The sequence below is a fragment of the Sus scrofa genome, chromosome 14 (genome assembly GCF_054392235.1).
Source record: "Sus scrofa isolate SSC_HxYL_T2T_F1_AM1 chromosome 14, Sscrofa_HxYL_maternal_Yorkshire_Landrace_v2.0, whole genome shotgun sequence".
NCBI classification, from domain to species: domain Eukaryota; kingdom Metazoa; phylum Chordata; class Mammalia; order Artiodactyla; family Suidae; genus Sus; species Sus scrofa.
Window position 1 is genome coordinate 124,021,185 of NC_139396.1, and position 15,561 is coordinate 124,036,745.

General features: G+C 37.1%; 1 long non-coding RNA gene across 2 annotated transcripts in view; it reads left to right on the forward strand.

The window, feature by feature from the left end:
* Window positions 1-15,561, forward strand: part of LOC146396975 (uncharacterized) — a 184,569-nt gene that overhangs the window by 53,624 nt on the left and 115,384 nt on the right. The gene's annotated exons all lie outside the window — the stretch shown is intronic.

The window sequence follows — 15,561 nt, forward strand, 5'->3', positions numbered from 1 at the left end:
TGGAGCCTTGATACTTAAGCTACTACTTTATGTTGTACTCAAAGTGCCTGTGTAGACAACAGGCTTCCACCATTCTGAATGAGAATATGAAACTGAGAATATGAAAAATTTGAGTAATTTTCTATACATGTGGCAGTGTAACTCCCAGGAAAGGAAACACAGTGAGTTGGGTCAGCATTGCAGCTTAATCACTTCCTCTTCTACCAAAAAAGAAGCAAACAAAAAACCCACAGTCTTTTATTTTGCCTAGAAGTGTTTCCAAGTTTTTATAAGGTTGATATAAATTGAGGTAAAACAGAACATTCAAAGAGCCATTATTTTTTGCAGGCCAAATTCTGTCCACATTTAGAGGAACTATCAAAATTAAATATTAAAATTCTGAGATATCATTGTTTTAAAAAGTCTTTTTTTTTTTTTTTTTTTTTTGCCATCCACTTTAAGAAAGATGAATCTCAGGAGAATGTCCAACATGTGGTTAAGGGTTTTTTTTCTAGAGAGTATTCAGAGTGGTTTTAAGCTAAAGACATGGCATTGCTCTGTGGTAAGTGCCCTGAAATTATTACAATGATTTACTGTGCTTTAGGTCCTACATTCTAAAACCAAGTTAAATTAACGGGACAAGATAAAATGGAAGCATCTACTTATGTGTGCTGGGTTTATATGCCTGTATTTGTGTAATATACATTACACTACTCTATCACTTTACCATCTTTGCTACAGCCAATAATTCAGCAATAACTTTACATCAGCTGAGGGGACAATAAATGGCAGACTTCAGTATATTTTATGCTGCATTAGTGCATTGCGGCAGCTAGCTATCGACTCTGACTTCCCAACATTAGCAAACCTGAATTTACGGGCAGCTTCTTTCTCCTAGAGCACAAAGCAGCTCCTGTGGCCCATAATATGTTGCAGCTTCAAACCTAAATCAGCCATAGGTACAGGATTTTTAGGATTTGGCAGCTAATCCACTCAGCTTCTTCAGTATTAACAACAGCTTTGTCCTTTCTGAGAAATAAGCTATTTAGTTAGAGCTTTTCTCTTCCTACTTCTTTCCTAATACACACTGCAGTCCTTGTTCATTGTCTAAAATCTGTTTTCCTCATTAGTATATAAGCCATAAGGGAGTAGGAATCAAATCCACCTTGCTCACAGAATCTAGCATAGTGCCTGGTACATAGCAGATTCTTGATAAGCATTTGATGCAACTTTTACCAATACTTGATCCAAAAAATGCCATGCTAGATCACATTAGTAGTCCATACAGAAATGCATCTGCAATCTGACAATCTTATGGCCAATCCTTTATGTAGTGTTTATCATGAGCAAACTACCATGAAGGGAGAAACAAAAATAAGTGAGACCATTTCTTCCCTCAAGTTACTCAGAAGTTTAGGAGTAATAAAACAGTTGCAGTAGCTATAATCCAAGATGAATAATGTAGGTGCTATGAAAAGTGCAAAACAAGTGCTACACGGATTCACAAGAGGTAGATAGTAAATATTATTTTTGGAATCCCAAAAGGAGAAGGAAACTTTCAGATGGAATAGGGAGGATGGCCAGAAACTGGGGAAAAAATGGGAAGGGAGGAAGAAACAAACCAGAGAGAACAGCAGGAACCAAGCTACAGAAGCCAGAAAGTGCAACAATCTTTGGGGAAGGTCCAGTTTGCAGAGAGTTTGGGTTGTATGTCGGGTGCAGTCCTAAGAGTGTGGGGGTTGAACTGGAGCTACATGGAGAGTCCTTGGCTGTCAGGGCAAGGAAAGAGGAGCCTGGGCTTAACTTGATGCACATAGGATCCTGCATGACAATGGTCTGTAGGAGACCATAATAATCCTCACAGTTTTGTTACACCTTGATGGTCCCCAATTCCCTTGTATGATCTGTTGTATAATTTCAATTTTTTTGGTCTTTTTGCCATTTTCTTGGGCCACTCCAGCGGCATATGGAGATTCCCAGGCTAGGGGTTGAATCAGAACTGTAGCTGCCAGCCTACACCAGAGCCACAGCAACTGGGGATCCTAGTCTCATCTGCAACATACACCACAGCTCACAGCAATGCTGGATCCTTAACCCACTGAGCAAGGCCAGGGATCAAACCCTCAACCTCATGGTTCCTGGTCGGATTCGTTAACCACTGAGCCATGATGGGAACTTCTGGTATATTTTGGATATTAACCCCTTGGGTTTTTTTGGCTTGTTGTTATTGGTTTCCTTTGCTGTACAAAAGCTTTTTATTTCTTTTGCCTTAGGAGACTGATCTAAGAAGCACTGCTCTGTTTTGCCTCTGTTATCTTCTAGGAGTTTTATGGTATCATGCCTTATATTTAAGTCTTTAAACCATTTTGAGTTTGTTTGTATATGTGTGAGGGTGTGTTCTAACTGTGTTGATTTACATGTAGCTGTTTCCTGCTTTCCCAACACCACTTGCTGAAGAGACAAAACTTTTCTCCATCGTATACTATTTCTTCCTTTGTTGAAGATTAATTGACTATAGATGGTGGATTTGTTTCTGGGCTCTCTATTCTGTTCCATTGATCTATATGTCTGTTTATATGCCAAGACCATGATGTTTTGATTACTATAGCTCTGTAGTATCATCTGAGGTCTGGGAAGTTATGCCTCCAGTTTTATTCTTTATCCTGAGGATTGCTTTGGCAATTCTGGGACTTTAGTAGTTCCATATAAATTTTAGGATTATTTGTTCTAGTTCTGTGAAAAATGCCATGAGTATTTTGATAGGTATTATATTAAATCTGTAGATTGCTTTGAGTAGCATAGTCATTTTAACAGTTCCTACAATATAAGAATATAAGATATCTTTCCACTTCTTTGAATTCAGTTTCCTTTATTAATGTTTATTGTTGTCAGCATATAGATCTTTCACCTCCTCTGTTAAGTTTGTTCCTAGGTATTTTATTCTTTTCAGTAATTTTAAATGAGGTTTTTAAAAACTTTCTCTTTCTGATATCTCATTGTTGGGTAAAGAAATGCAACAGATTTCTGTATACTGATCTTGTATCCTGCTACCTTACTGAATTTATTCATTAGTTCTAATTGTTTTTGTGTGGAGTCTTCAGGGGCCTCTCTATATAGAATATCATGTCACCTGCAGCAAATAGTGACAGTTTTACCTCTTCCCTTCCAGTTTGGGTACTATCTATTTCCTTTTCTAATCTGATTGCTGTGTCTAGGACTTCTAATACTATGCTGAATAAAAGTGAGAGTGGGCATTTTTGGCTTTTCCCTAATTTAGCGAAAGTTTTGAAGCTTTGCACTATTGAGCATTATATTGGCTGTGGATTCGTTGTAAATGATTTTTATTATGTTGAGATAAATTCCCTCTATACCCACTTTGAGAGTTGTTATCATTAATGGATGTTGAATTTTATTAAATGTTTTTTGTGACTCTTAGGATGATCATTCTTTTCTTTTGTTGATGTGGTGTATCACATTGATTGACTTGCATATGTTGAACCATGCTTGTGACTCTTCAGTGAATCCAACTTGATTATGATGGATCAATTTAATCATGGTGCATTTTTAATTTGAATGTAATTTTTTTTTTTGCTTTTTAGGGCTGCACCTGTGGCATAAGGAGGTTCTCAGGTTAGGGGTCGAATTGGAGCTAGAGCTGCTGGCCTATGCCACAGCCGGAGCAACGCAGGATCTGAGCCACATCTGTGACCTACACCATAGCTCATGGCAACACAGGATCCTTAACCCACTGAGCAAGGCCAGGGATCAAACCTGCGTCCTGATGGATGCTAGTCAGATTTGTTAACTGCTGACCCATGATGGGAAACTCCTGATTTTAATGTATTTTTAGATTCAGTTTGCTAATACTTTGTTGAGGATATTTTCATCTATATTCATCAAAAATATTGGCCAAGGCCCCTGTCTTATACAGTTAAGTTGGAGTCAAAAAACTGCATGCATATGACTTCATTTCCCAACAGTATGGACAGTTTATGGAACTAAAAGTACTGCGGAAATTATTTACATTAATAAATAAAACTTGGGTCTGGAAAACCACCAGTTGTATCTCTAAATGTTTCTTATGTCTGCATGTTGGCCTCATTTTCTATTATCAAATGACTTCCCCTTGCAGCATGGATCATGGCTCCTGGCAACTTCCAGGGCTATATTTTAACAGCTTGGAAATTAGTGAGGAAACAGAGTTACTCTCTTTCTCCTTCTGCTTAAAAAATTCTGGTGAAGGACTCTGGAATTGGTTAGACAGCACCACAATCTCTTATCACAGTGAGCAGTCAAAAGAGACTGCTTGCTTTAGGTAACGGAGGTGGGCACATGGCCCAAGTTATGTTATGTACATGCTTGGAGGAGAGTTTAGATAGGGGTTGAGGGAAGAATCTCTATAGTGCGAATGTGACCACTTAGGGAAGAGATGTTAGAATTTTTCCAAACTCTTCATTTTATAGATAAGAAACCAGAACCCAGAAACAGTCAAATGTTGTTTAGGGTGAGCTGGGCATGGCCCTCCTGGCGAAGTATTCTCTGCTGGCTGAAGGGAGGATTATTTTCATCATGTCATTTGTTGAACATAGTCAGAAGATCTCAGAATTACTGAGTACCCAGTAGCCCTCCAGAAAGATGTTTTCCTATTTGGATTTTCTACATTTGAAGAGGGAGATGGAGCACCAGAGGGAAGGGAAGGTCAGGGAGATTTCAACTTGCATCCCTTAGAATGTTACTCCCTTCCAGCCCAAATGGAAAACCCTCACTGGGTTTGCTTGGGAGGGCACAAGCCATGTGAACACAAGCTTGGGAGGTTTCAATGGCTCTCGTAGCAGTCTCTGACATGATGCTGAAAATGACCTGTCACATTTCACAGGGGAGAAGACCCATTTACAGTTTTGTCCCTGAGCCCCCTTACTATCCTCTAGGTCCCTTCTGGGATTCTGCTCAGCCTGTGAGTGGCCTGGTCTTATTTCTCAGCTGGTATCCGTTCCCACACTGGATGAGCTAGAGGTGTTCTAGGGGTGTGGGAACCACACAATAGGGTATATTGGGAATATGGGAATCACACGATAAACAACATTTTCTGGGCCCGGGAATGGAAGATGTGACTTAAAATGAAGATGAACATTCAAAATATTTTGGAATGTAATTTAAGTAGTCTTTCCATGTTTATGATGAATCAGGAGATTTTTAAATCATTTTGATTTTGTCATCAGTGTCCTCGGTCTGAGTCCTTGGTTCTCTAGGGATGGGCTTTCATTCTTGTCAATTTCTAGGGGTTCTTTAGATGGGAAGTTTGAGAGAGGCACTGGTGAGCTAGTTGTACCCAGAGCTTAACTCTGAAGTCTGTAGAAGATCATGATACTAAGAATTAGGCTCCTCCCTTGTACTACAAGCTTCTGAAAGCCCATTTCCTTTTGGAAATGGAAAAAGCACTATTAGGGACAGTGTTATCTTCTGCTTGGAAATTCCAGGCTAAAGAACTTGGAGGACCTTCATTTTAAAAAATCAAACTGATTTCCCTCTCTCCTCTCCTTTCATCATGTTTATTGCTTTTCTTATGATGTTTCCTAGTTCCCTTTAAGTATAGAATTTGGAAACACAGCAGATTTAAGAGATTTCCTTACAAAGAGAGAGCCTGAAGCCCAGAGAAGGGAAGTGACCAGCTGAAGAGCATGCAGCTTATCACTGTGGCAGAGGCAGGAATGGAACCTGGGTTTCTGACTCTCATTCCAGGGCTCTTTTCATGATCCCTGACCTCCAGAAATGCTCCCCCTTCAAAGGGTTAGACTAATCTAAAGTTTATGAGATCTTACTTGTCCTCTTATGGATGGATGTCTGCCAGAATTAACCTTAAATTGGGTTATGTTACTGTCTCAAGAGAGTGCTGTACTGAGATCCAGCTCCCTTTCAGGATGTATTTGCTTATTTTTCCTTGTATGTGTTGACTTTTGTGACTGCTGTGGTTTCTAGAAGATTTGGGGGGGCCTTTGAATCCACTTAAAATTTTTTTTTTAATTTTTTTGGCTTTTGTGTGTGTGTGTGTGGTTTTGTCCTTTTTAGAGCCACATCAGTGGCATATGGAGGTTCCCAGGCTAGGAGTCTAATCAGAGCTACAGCTACCAGCCTATACCAGAACCACAGCAATGCCAGATCTGAGCCATGTCTGTGACCTACACCACAGCTCACAGCAATGCCTGATCCTTAACCTGCTTAGTGAGGCCAGGGATTGAACCCACAACCTCATGGTTCCTAGTCGGATTCTTTTCTGAAGCACCACAACAGGAACTTCTGAATTCACTTTTTAATTTCCAGTGTCAGCAAATTCCTAATTTCTAAAGTGTCACTTCCTCATCTTGGTGACACCTGTAGAGTCTTCTCTTCTCATCTAAATTCTAGAACTTATAGGACACTAATTTGGCAAAGTGTCACCATCAAGACACAGAGCTTTTTCATCATCTGTGGGAATAATGATATATTCTCTTTCATTCTATGAATATTGTCAGTTACATTAATGGATTTGCTAATATTAAAGCCTCTTTGCATTCTGAAATGAATCCTACTTGGTTATGATGTATTATTTTTGTAATTTTAGATTCTCTTTTATAGTATTTTATTAAGATTTGGGGGTATCAATATTCATAAATAAGATTTGTCTAGTGCCATCTTTATTTGGTTTTGATATCAGTATTATATTCTCTTCTTAAAAATAATTTGAAGTAGTTCCTTGATGGCTTAGCAAGTTAAGGATCCAGCATTGTCACTGCTGTGGTGTGGGTTTGACCCCTTGGCCCAGGGAACTTCTGCATGTTGCAAGTGGGGCCAAAAAAATAAAAAGTATTTGGATACTTTATTTTTTTTTCCTTCTGTACTCTAGTACAATTTAAACACCTTAGAAATTAACTTATTTTAAAATTTCACAGAATTTACCCATAAAACCAGTTAACCATTCAAGCCTTTTTTTTTTTTTTTTCTTCCTTAGAGAAGTATTTTGAAAACATTCTCAGCTTCTTTCTTTTTTTTTTCTTTTTTAAGGCTGCACTGAGGCATTTGGAGGTTCCCAGGCTAGGGGTCAAATCAGAGCTATAGCTGCCAGCCTATACCACAGCCACAGCAATGCAGGATCTGAACCTCGTCTGTGACCTACACCACAGTGCATGACAATGCTGAATCCTTAACCTACTAAGCAAGGCCAGGGATCAAACCTGCAACCTCATGGTTCCTAGTCGAATTCATTTCCACTGTGCCATGATGGGAACTCCCATTTTCAGTTTCTTTAATAGCAGTTAGTCTGTTCATAAGTTCCATATCTCCTGGGGTTTAACATTTAACGATTTTAAAAATATGTATCTATAGTTATGCCTTTTTTCCATTTATCTTTTGTATGTTCTTCACTCTACCCTTAAAAAATTAGGTTAACTGGTGCTTTATGTATTTTTGATTTTCCCCCCAAAGCTTACATGTTATTTTTGTTTCCTAAATTATTAAATTATTCCTTTTATATTCATCACTTCTTTCTGTTATCTTTTTTTTTTTTTCCTAGTTTGCAGCTCTATATCTAGCTTTTTTTTTTTTTTTCCTGTCTTTTTGTCTTTTTAGGGCCATACCTGCAGCATATGGAGGTTCCCAGGCTAGGGATCCACTCGGAGCTGTAGCCGCCAGTCTACACCAGAGCCATAGCAACACCAGATCTGAGCTGCATCTGCGACCTACACCACAGCTCATGGCAACACCAGATCCTTAACCCACTGAGCGAGGCCACGGATTGAACCTGCAACATCATGGTTCCTAGTCGGACTTGTTTCTGCTGTGCCACAACGGGAACTCCTATCTAGCTTTTTGAATTATTCATTTAGCTCATTTATTTTACAATTTTATTTAATGCAGTGAATTTTCTTCTGAGCAATTTAAAAAAATATCCCCCACGGATTTTGGATATGTTTTGTTTTCATTATTGTTTTCTAGGAATGCTAGAGAAGTTTGTTTTCTATCTCCCCTTTGATCCAAGGCTTGTTTAATATACATAATTTATTTATTTATGTAGTCCAGGTGGAGAAATGTTTTTGTTTTGGGGCTTTAAATTTTATCATTATCTTATAGTTTCATTATATTTTGTTCAGAGCATGTTACTGTCATTAACACTATTTTTTAATTTGCTGAGATTTTCTTTGTGGATTTATAAGTCAATTAATATATATACTCATTACATATTTGAAAGAATATCTTCTAATATTTGGCTCTGGACCCTCTATATCACTTAGTATTTTTTGATCTACGTGATCTGTTTAGCTCTGAGAGAGGTGATACATTTTTGCTTACGAGTATGTGGCTGTCTACTTTTTAATACAATTTTAATAATAAAACATCTTTTAATATTTCTGAATTATTTGATTATATTTCTTTATACAGGAATGAATTGGATTTTTTAAACCTGTTTAAAATATTTTTTTAATAGATGATTGGAATATATATATATGTATATATATGGATATGACTTATTTGATTCCAGTTCGTGGTATCGCTTTTTATTTCATACATAAATATATTCATACTCTATATTACACACACCAAATTAAGTTTTTCATTAGACGGAATATTTCTATGTCTTATTTTGTGGGATTTAGGAAGGTGTATATTTTTGTTCTAGTGGTTATAACTAAGAAATACTTTTATTACATGATACCTTTAGTTTTCTATTTAAATATTTAGATAGTAGTTTCTTGATATGAGCATCCTGACATGAGTTGAGAATTATCTCTCCTCTCCTTCTCCCTTGCCCACTAATTTGTTGCCCAGGGTTTCATCTTTGTAATCTGAAACAAACACCTTGTACTTGATTTTTCAGTTTCAAATGATATTGTTTTATTCTTATCCAATAACCAGTGGCAGTCAGATACCTTATTCTATTTTATGCTTATTACCTTTCTTATTCTCCCATTTTTAGTTTGTTGCATTATTTCTACACTGTCAGAACATAGGACACTTGGTTATAGCTCTGTCTCCTTTTTGCCCATCTTTTACTTTTAATTCTTCGGTTACCTACATTTAATGGTAATCTGCGGACTTATGCCAAGTCTTTAAAACAATTTTGTATTTTCCTTAATTTTGGCCTGTGGTAGATTCTTTCATGTTAATAACTGGTTGTCTGTGGCCTACATTTATACTTGAAGAGTAGTTTGGTAAGCATTAAATCCCTTGGCTCACACTCGTCCATGAGATTGCTGCCTCAATTAAAACAGTACTGATAAGAAGTCTGAAGCCAATCTGATTTTCTTTTGTTTTTCTTTGGCTTATACAGGATTTGGACTTTCTGTGTTATAGCCCCAAAATATTTTATAATGAAAGCCAAGTAGTTGTATTGGAATATTTTTTGGTATTGAACATTTTGAACAACTTTTCAAGTTCTAGAATGCCCTTTCAGTACAAATATCAAAATAAATGTATATGTATATATATTTTAAAGTCTTCTATTACAACTTTGAATTATAGTTTGAAATATTTGTTCCATTGCTTTGGTTTCTTTTCTGGGGACTCATGTTTCAGATCTCCCTTATCTAACTTTTTTGTCTATCATTTTCTCTAGAAGCCTTATTTTTTTTTCTATGTGATTTTTCTTTCATTTACTTCTTTTTATATGTTATTCCCTGTCTGTGCTGTTACTTGTGCTTACTTCCTCTTGTATATGTGTTTGTTCTTGTATTCCTTCTGATTTACTCCTTATCTCCAAAACATCATTTTTTCCTAATACATTTTTTAGTTCAGTAAGCATTCTTTGCCTGCTTCCCCTCTCCCCCACCCATCCCGTGACAATTCTTTAAGGTATTAGATTATATCCCTTTTTTCTTTTGCATATTAAAATGAAGAGGGTTTCTCTGGACTACTCTAAGGAGTTCCCATGGAAGGCCAGGGTCGTTTTCACAGTTTTGTGTCTAGACGGTTCCCTCCCCTATTATGTTAAAAGGCTTAATACATTTCTCTGTCTCTCAGAGTTAAATCTGATCTAGAAATTATTCTGCTTCAGCCTGTGCCCCTTGCCTCTAAGGCCCAGATCATCTAAAGTTCAGTTCGTTAGACGCCTGGCTCCCATTTTTCTGCTACAGGATTTGGAGACTTTCTGGGATCTGTGTTCTCCAGGCCTCTACTGCTGAGGTGGAGCCTTTATTCTCCTTTACCTCTGGAATTTCTGTCCTGCTCAATTCGGCTGCTATTTCCAGTAATCTTTTCTTAGAGTGAGGTCCTGTCCTTCTGGAAGGGAATATTTTACAGACATTTCTGAGTTTCCTGAGGGCTCAGACCAGTGAAACCTTGTGTGGTTTTGTCTTCACCTGCAACTCGAAGCCTCAGAAGAATTTTTCCCATTTTTGTTACAGTCTCCCATCTTTCAGCCCAGGGTTCTGGACAGAAAATGTTCTTCACTTTGGGGAATGAGCAACTTTGGATTTTTTTCGTTTGTGTGTCTTGTTGGTTACCTTTCCTGTCCCTTTTCACTTTCTGTTACTCCTGCCCCTCCAACCTTGATTTCGTGCAGCTCCTACTGCTTTTCAGTATTGGACCCAGCAGCCATGCTCCAGGGTTTACATAATTCCCCATCACCTAGTGCTTGATATTTAATGATATTATTAATACATTTAAAAAAATTCCTGTTATCCTTATTTGGAATTTAAGAAGAGTTTTGGAAAGATCCAAATTTCAACTAAATCTGTGACAACAGTACCAGAAATTCTAATGTAGAGTTAGAATAATGTAAACAGCTCTGGTTTCAAGAAGCATTATGTAGTCATTTCTGTGGCGATAACAAAATTAATCAAGTTCTTCAATTAATTTCAAATGGTTTATCTGTTCATAGTAAAAATGTATATTCATACAACAGTTTTAAACCTGCCTATTAATCTACATATAATTTTACATTTGGGGACATGTGCTTGGTAGGGCATTGTCTGGGTGTGCCTGCACACCAGTATGTGCACATGTTCAGCGTTATGATTAGTAACCCCAGATTCCATACACCAAATCCCTAATTCTATTGTTCCTGTGTTCCCCAACACTACTACACTCAATAAGAAGGAGGTTTCTATCTTATACTCTTGAAGATTTCTGTACTTTTCGTTTTCTATATATCAAATATTATAAATATATAATAGTTTGTGTGCTATATTAGGTTCCTAGGGCTGCCATAACAAATGGCCATGGTTTGGTGGCATAAAACCAAAGAGAAATGTATCAGAATTTTAGAAGCCAAAAATCAGAAAGTCAAAATGTCTGGAGGTCCATACCCCCTGGAAGCTTTGTGGGGGAATCTCTTCTCTGCCTCATCTAGTTTCTGGGGGTTGTAGGCATTCCTTGGTGTTCCTTGGCTTGTGGCCACATCACTCCAATCTTTGCCTCCATCTTCACATCTCCTTTTCTGTATGTCTATCTAATCTTCCTCTGTCTTTCGCTTATAAGGATACATTTGATTATATTTTGTGTTGAGTCAGCTTATTTAGGATAAGTTCCTTCTCTCTAGATCTTTAACATAATCACATCTTTCATATCACCATCAAAGGTAATATTTACAGGTTCTGGGGATTAGGATGTGGACATTTCTTTGGGATTATCTTTTAGCCCATATCTTGGACCATTCCTCCTACCAAATAGCTGCTTCTTTTAGTTCCTAAGCTTCACGAAGTCAAGGTCATGTTCTTTTCTCTCTTGATAAATCTCTAGTTTCCAGCACTGTTCTCAAGCTATTTAACTAATATTAACTCATAGTCAATAAATAAATAGTTGTGGAATATGTAAATAAATCCATGAATTGTGTATAATTGCATCTCTATGTTTTCAATTAGTCTGCAGCCCTAGCCTCTAGCAATCTTGTCTACCTGCAGCTGAATGAGGAAGTGTCTTAGGAATTCTAAAGGATCAGAACAACACTTGTATAAAGATATGGTATAATGTATGAGATAGCTCTTTTTGAACTGCATTAAGTACTCTCTAGAATTCTGGAAGCATTTCTTCATTTTACCTTACTTGAGAGCTCCATGAATTAACTTCATACATGACCTATAGCAACTATTTCCATGTCCTGCTGTCATCCGTTTTTCTTGTATGTTCAGCATAGTGAGGCTGTATTAAGGCAAGCATTGCTTCAGGGCTGATAGATTGTATATATTAGTGGCTAGCTCATTCTCCTACTTGTGTTCAGCATTTCTTTAAAAATTAATGTATACCCTGGTTTCTTCCAGTGCAATTTTGCAATAACTTCCACACTTAATCCTAACAAGCAAGACAATATAAATATTTTTAAAAATACTAGAGATCAAATAAAAAGAAGTGTAGATGTATTAGATACTGGGAATGAGATGATTATTGTAATAATATTCTAAGTTAAGCAATGTTATTACTGGTAGTTGAAAAGAAAGAACCATTATTTAATTAATAAAAAAGAAAACAATAAGTTTATTAGAGGATGTAAGGTTTTTCCTGGCTCTGGGCCCTAGGAGGAAGAATTTAGCCTATATATTTTACTTAAAAGTGTCACTGGTTATTAATTAAAGGCATCCCACCCCACTACCTAAGTTCTTTCTGAAGCTATCCTCAACTGCAAATTTCTTTGCAGCTTCACAGTAGTATTTCAAAGTCATGGGAAGGTTGAATGTCAGGCAGTAGTGAGTTTTATTAAGACTTTTCTCCAGATTCATTTTGCTTCTAAATAATGTACATATAAATAACCCAAGTGATTAAAAATTGTCTCTATAATCAAGATTAAGAAGTTTCTGTTGTGGCTTAGTTGTTAATGCACCTGAATACTATCCATGAGGACACAAGTTCCATCCCTGGCCTTGCTCTGTGGGTTAAGGATCTGGCCTTGCCATGAGCCACAGTGTAGATCACCGATGTGGCTCAGATCCCACGCTGCTATGGCTGTGGTGTAGGCTGGCAGCTACAGCTCTGATTCTACCCCTAACCTGGGAACCTCTATATGCTGTGGGTGTGGCCATAAAAAAAAAAAAGTTTCAGGAGTCTTCAAAATGTTTGGGAATTGATATACTCCCACTCTTGGCAGAAATCACTAGCATGCAAACATAGTTGGAATGTATCAATAATAGGAATAAGTCCCTGAAGAAACTTGGGTGTTCAGAGCTAGAACATAGGCTCCACTTTTCTTCCATATTTTGCATAGATCCCCTCAAGCTATCTAATTCCCATTGTCCTCCCTGCCTCTGATCACTTATCTCGGGTTTACACAGTCTTCCTTTTTTGTGTGCCAGTGGAAATGTTTTTCCTATTGCCTAAGATCAATTCCTCCACTGTGTTACAAGTCATGTCCTTTGTTCTCTTAAGGAGCTTGGTTCTACCCATCATCTGTTCTCCTTGTAATTTCAACTCCTCTCTCTATTAGCTCTTTTCTTTCTGTATGTTAAGTATTTATGTAAGAAACCATTATATACGATACCTAACTATTAGAATACAATAATGACCAAGGTGCCCAAAAGATGAATACCTCTAAAGAGATGGTATGATAATAGGACAGAGGGTCAAGTAAACAGGCAATTCTGATACAAAGTAACAAGTGTTTCGATAAGGTGTGAAATAGAATATTATAGGTTCCTTACTGTTCCTTCCTGAAGAAGTGTAGCCTAACTTCCTTCACCTTCAATACAACCTGGCCTTAGTTGTTTGCTTGACCAATAGAATGTTGTGGAAGGGACATTCAGAGATTTCAGCCTAGTTCTTAAGAAACCTTGCAGTAGGACTCCTCAGAACCTTCAGTATGTTGAGGTTCTTTGTAAATCTCCAGGAAGTAAAAATTAACAATTTGTTTTCCCCTCCTTCATTAAATGTCTCGTGGATGTTAGGGTTGGAGATACTATCCTATTGTGTTTCTCTTTTTGAATAAAACTTGAGGAGAACATAAGAGAATTGTGAGAGATAATGGTTTTGCTCTTACTTCTCAGAGAGATGATATGACACAGTAGGAAATACTGTAGGTTCTGGGAATTAAGCTATCTTGTGCTTCCATTTTAACTACTTCTTTGACATTAAATTCCTTACCTTTTCTAAGCTATGGATTTTTTTTTTATCAAAAAAGAAAAGTTTTGATCTCAATAATAGATTTTCGAATATAGAATCCACAGAGCCTCTGGATCCAGGAACCTCTTGGATTTGAAGTGGGAAAGAGAGGTATTCAAAGGGCCCCTGACCTAAAAGAGGGCAAGAACTACTAGACAAAATTCTTTCTAAGCCTATCCGAGGTGAACATCAGTTCAGTATCACTTCAAAAAAGACAAGGATTTATTTGATCTTTATCCTATTTGATTTCTAAACCATATACTCGCATTAGCTTAAATGAATTGTTCAATTGAAAGAAATATTTTATCGTTTTCTTGAAAAATTAAAAAGGCAAAAACTCACTTTCTCCTGCATACTAGAAAACACCCAATGGTTTTGGTATGCTTTGGGGAAGAACAGGAAACCCAAAGCTCAAACAGTTATATTAGTGCAGAATTGCTTGTGAATTATCAAATCAGAATTGAGGTTTCATTAAAAATGCTTTAAAAGTGATTCTACTCTTGAATTTTTAACTAATTTCATTTTATACATTAAGAAGAATACTGAGGGGAGTGAAGGATCTTCCCAACTCAAAAATCATTCACAAAGTGTCTGGAAAGCAAAATATGAGGCAATTATGTAAACATATAAGAATTAGCTTGAAATATTTAAATTCTTAATTGCACATTAGATAGGAATGGTTACTACTTTAGGGGCTTAAAATTGTCTAGTAGGGTTTGTCCTAATTAAATTAATTAGATGGATAGATATTTGATTTTTTCTTACTCATTTGTGGTGATGACTCTGACATATGTGTTTTTACAGATGTTTTCTTCTAAACATGTACAGATAAGCTTTATTAGTTGAGTGGAGAAATAACTATTAAAATTCATTTTCTTCATTTCTTAGGTTGTGGAGAAATAGCTCTTTACTATTTCTTAGGAGTTATTTTTGGAGGCTTTTCGAGGCTTCTGGCTGTTAACTTCTCTGGTGTCAAGTTGAGTATCAAGTTTACTAACAGGGTCTGGGCATCCATGTACCAGGTGGGGTTATGGATTGGGGTATATTCCTTGTACCACAGTTTGTCACTTCTTGCTTCAGGTCTCCTGTTCCTTTCTTATCTCCACATCTCACTAAACCAGTGGCAGTTGCTGATATCACTTTCAGATGAAATGACAGGATCTAACTCTCATTGATCTCCCAAGGATAGCCTGCATTTATTCCTTCAGGGGCCCGATGTAGGTCGCTGGGATAATGGTCATTTATTTTGGTCTCCTCTATGGTTGATATAAGTGGGTGAGACATGGACCCAGATCTCTTCCTGAAAGGTATGCTTTCATACCCACTGTCTTCCATCCAGTAATTGTCTTTATTTCAGTTATTGTATTTTGCATCTCTTCTTGTTTAAGTTTTATATCTTTGGTCAGTGTTTCCTGTAAGTTATCCATCTTTGCCTCCAGTTTATTTCCAATGTTTTTCATCTTCTTCAGCATCAACAGTCTAAAGTCTTTTTCCTGGAGGCTGAGAATCTCCTCATGGCTTAGCTGT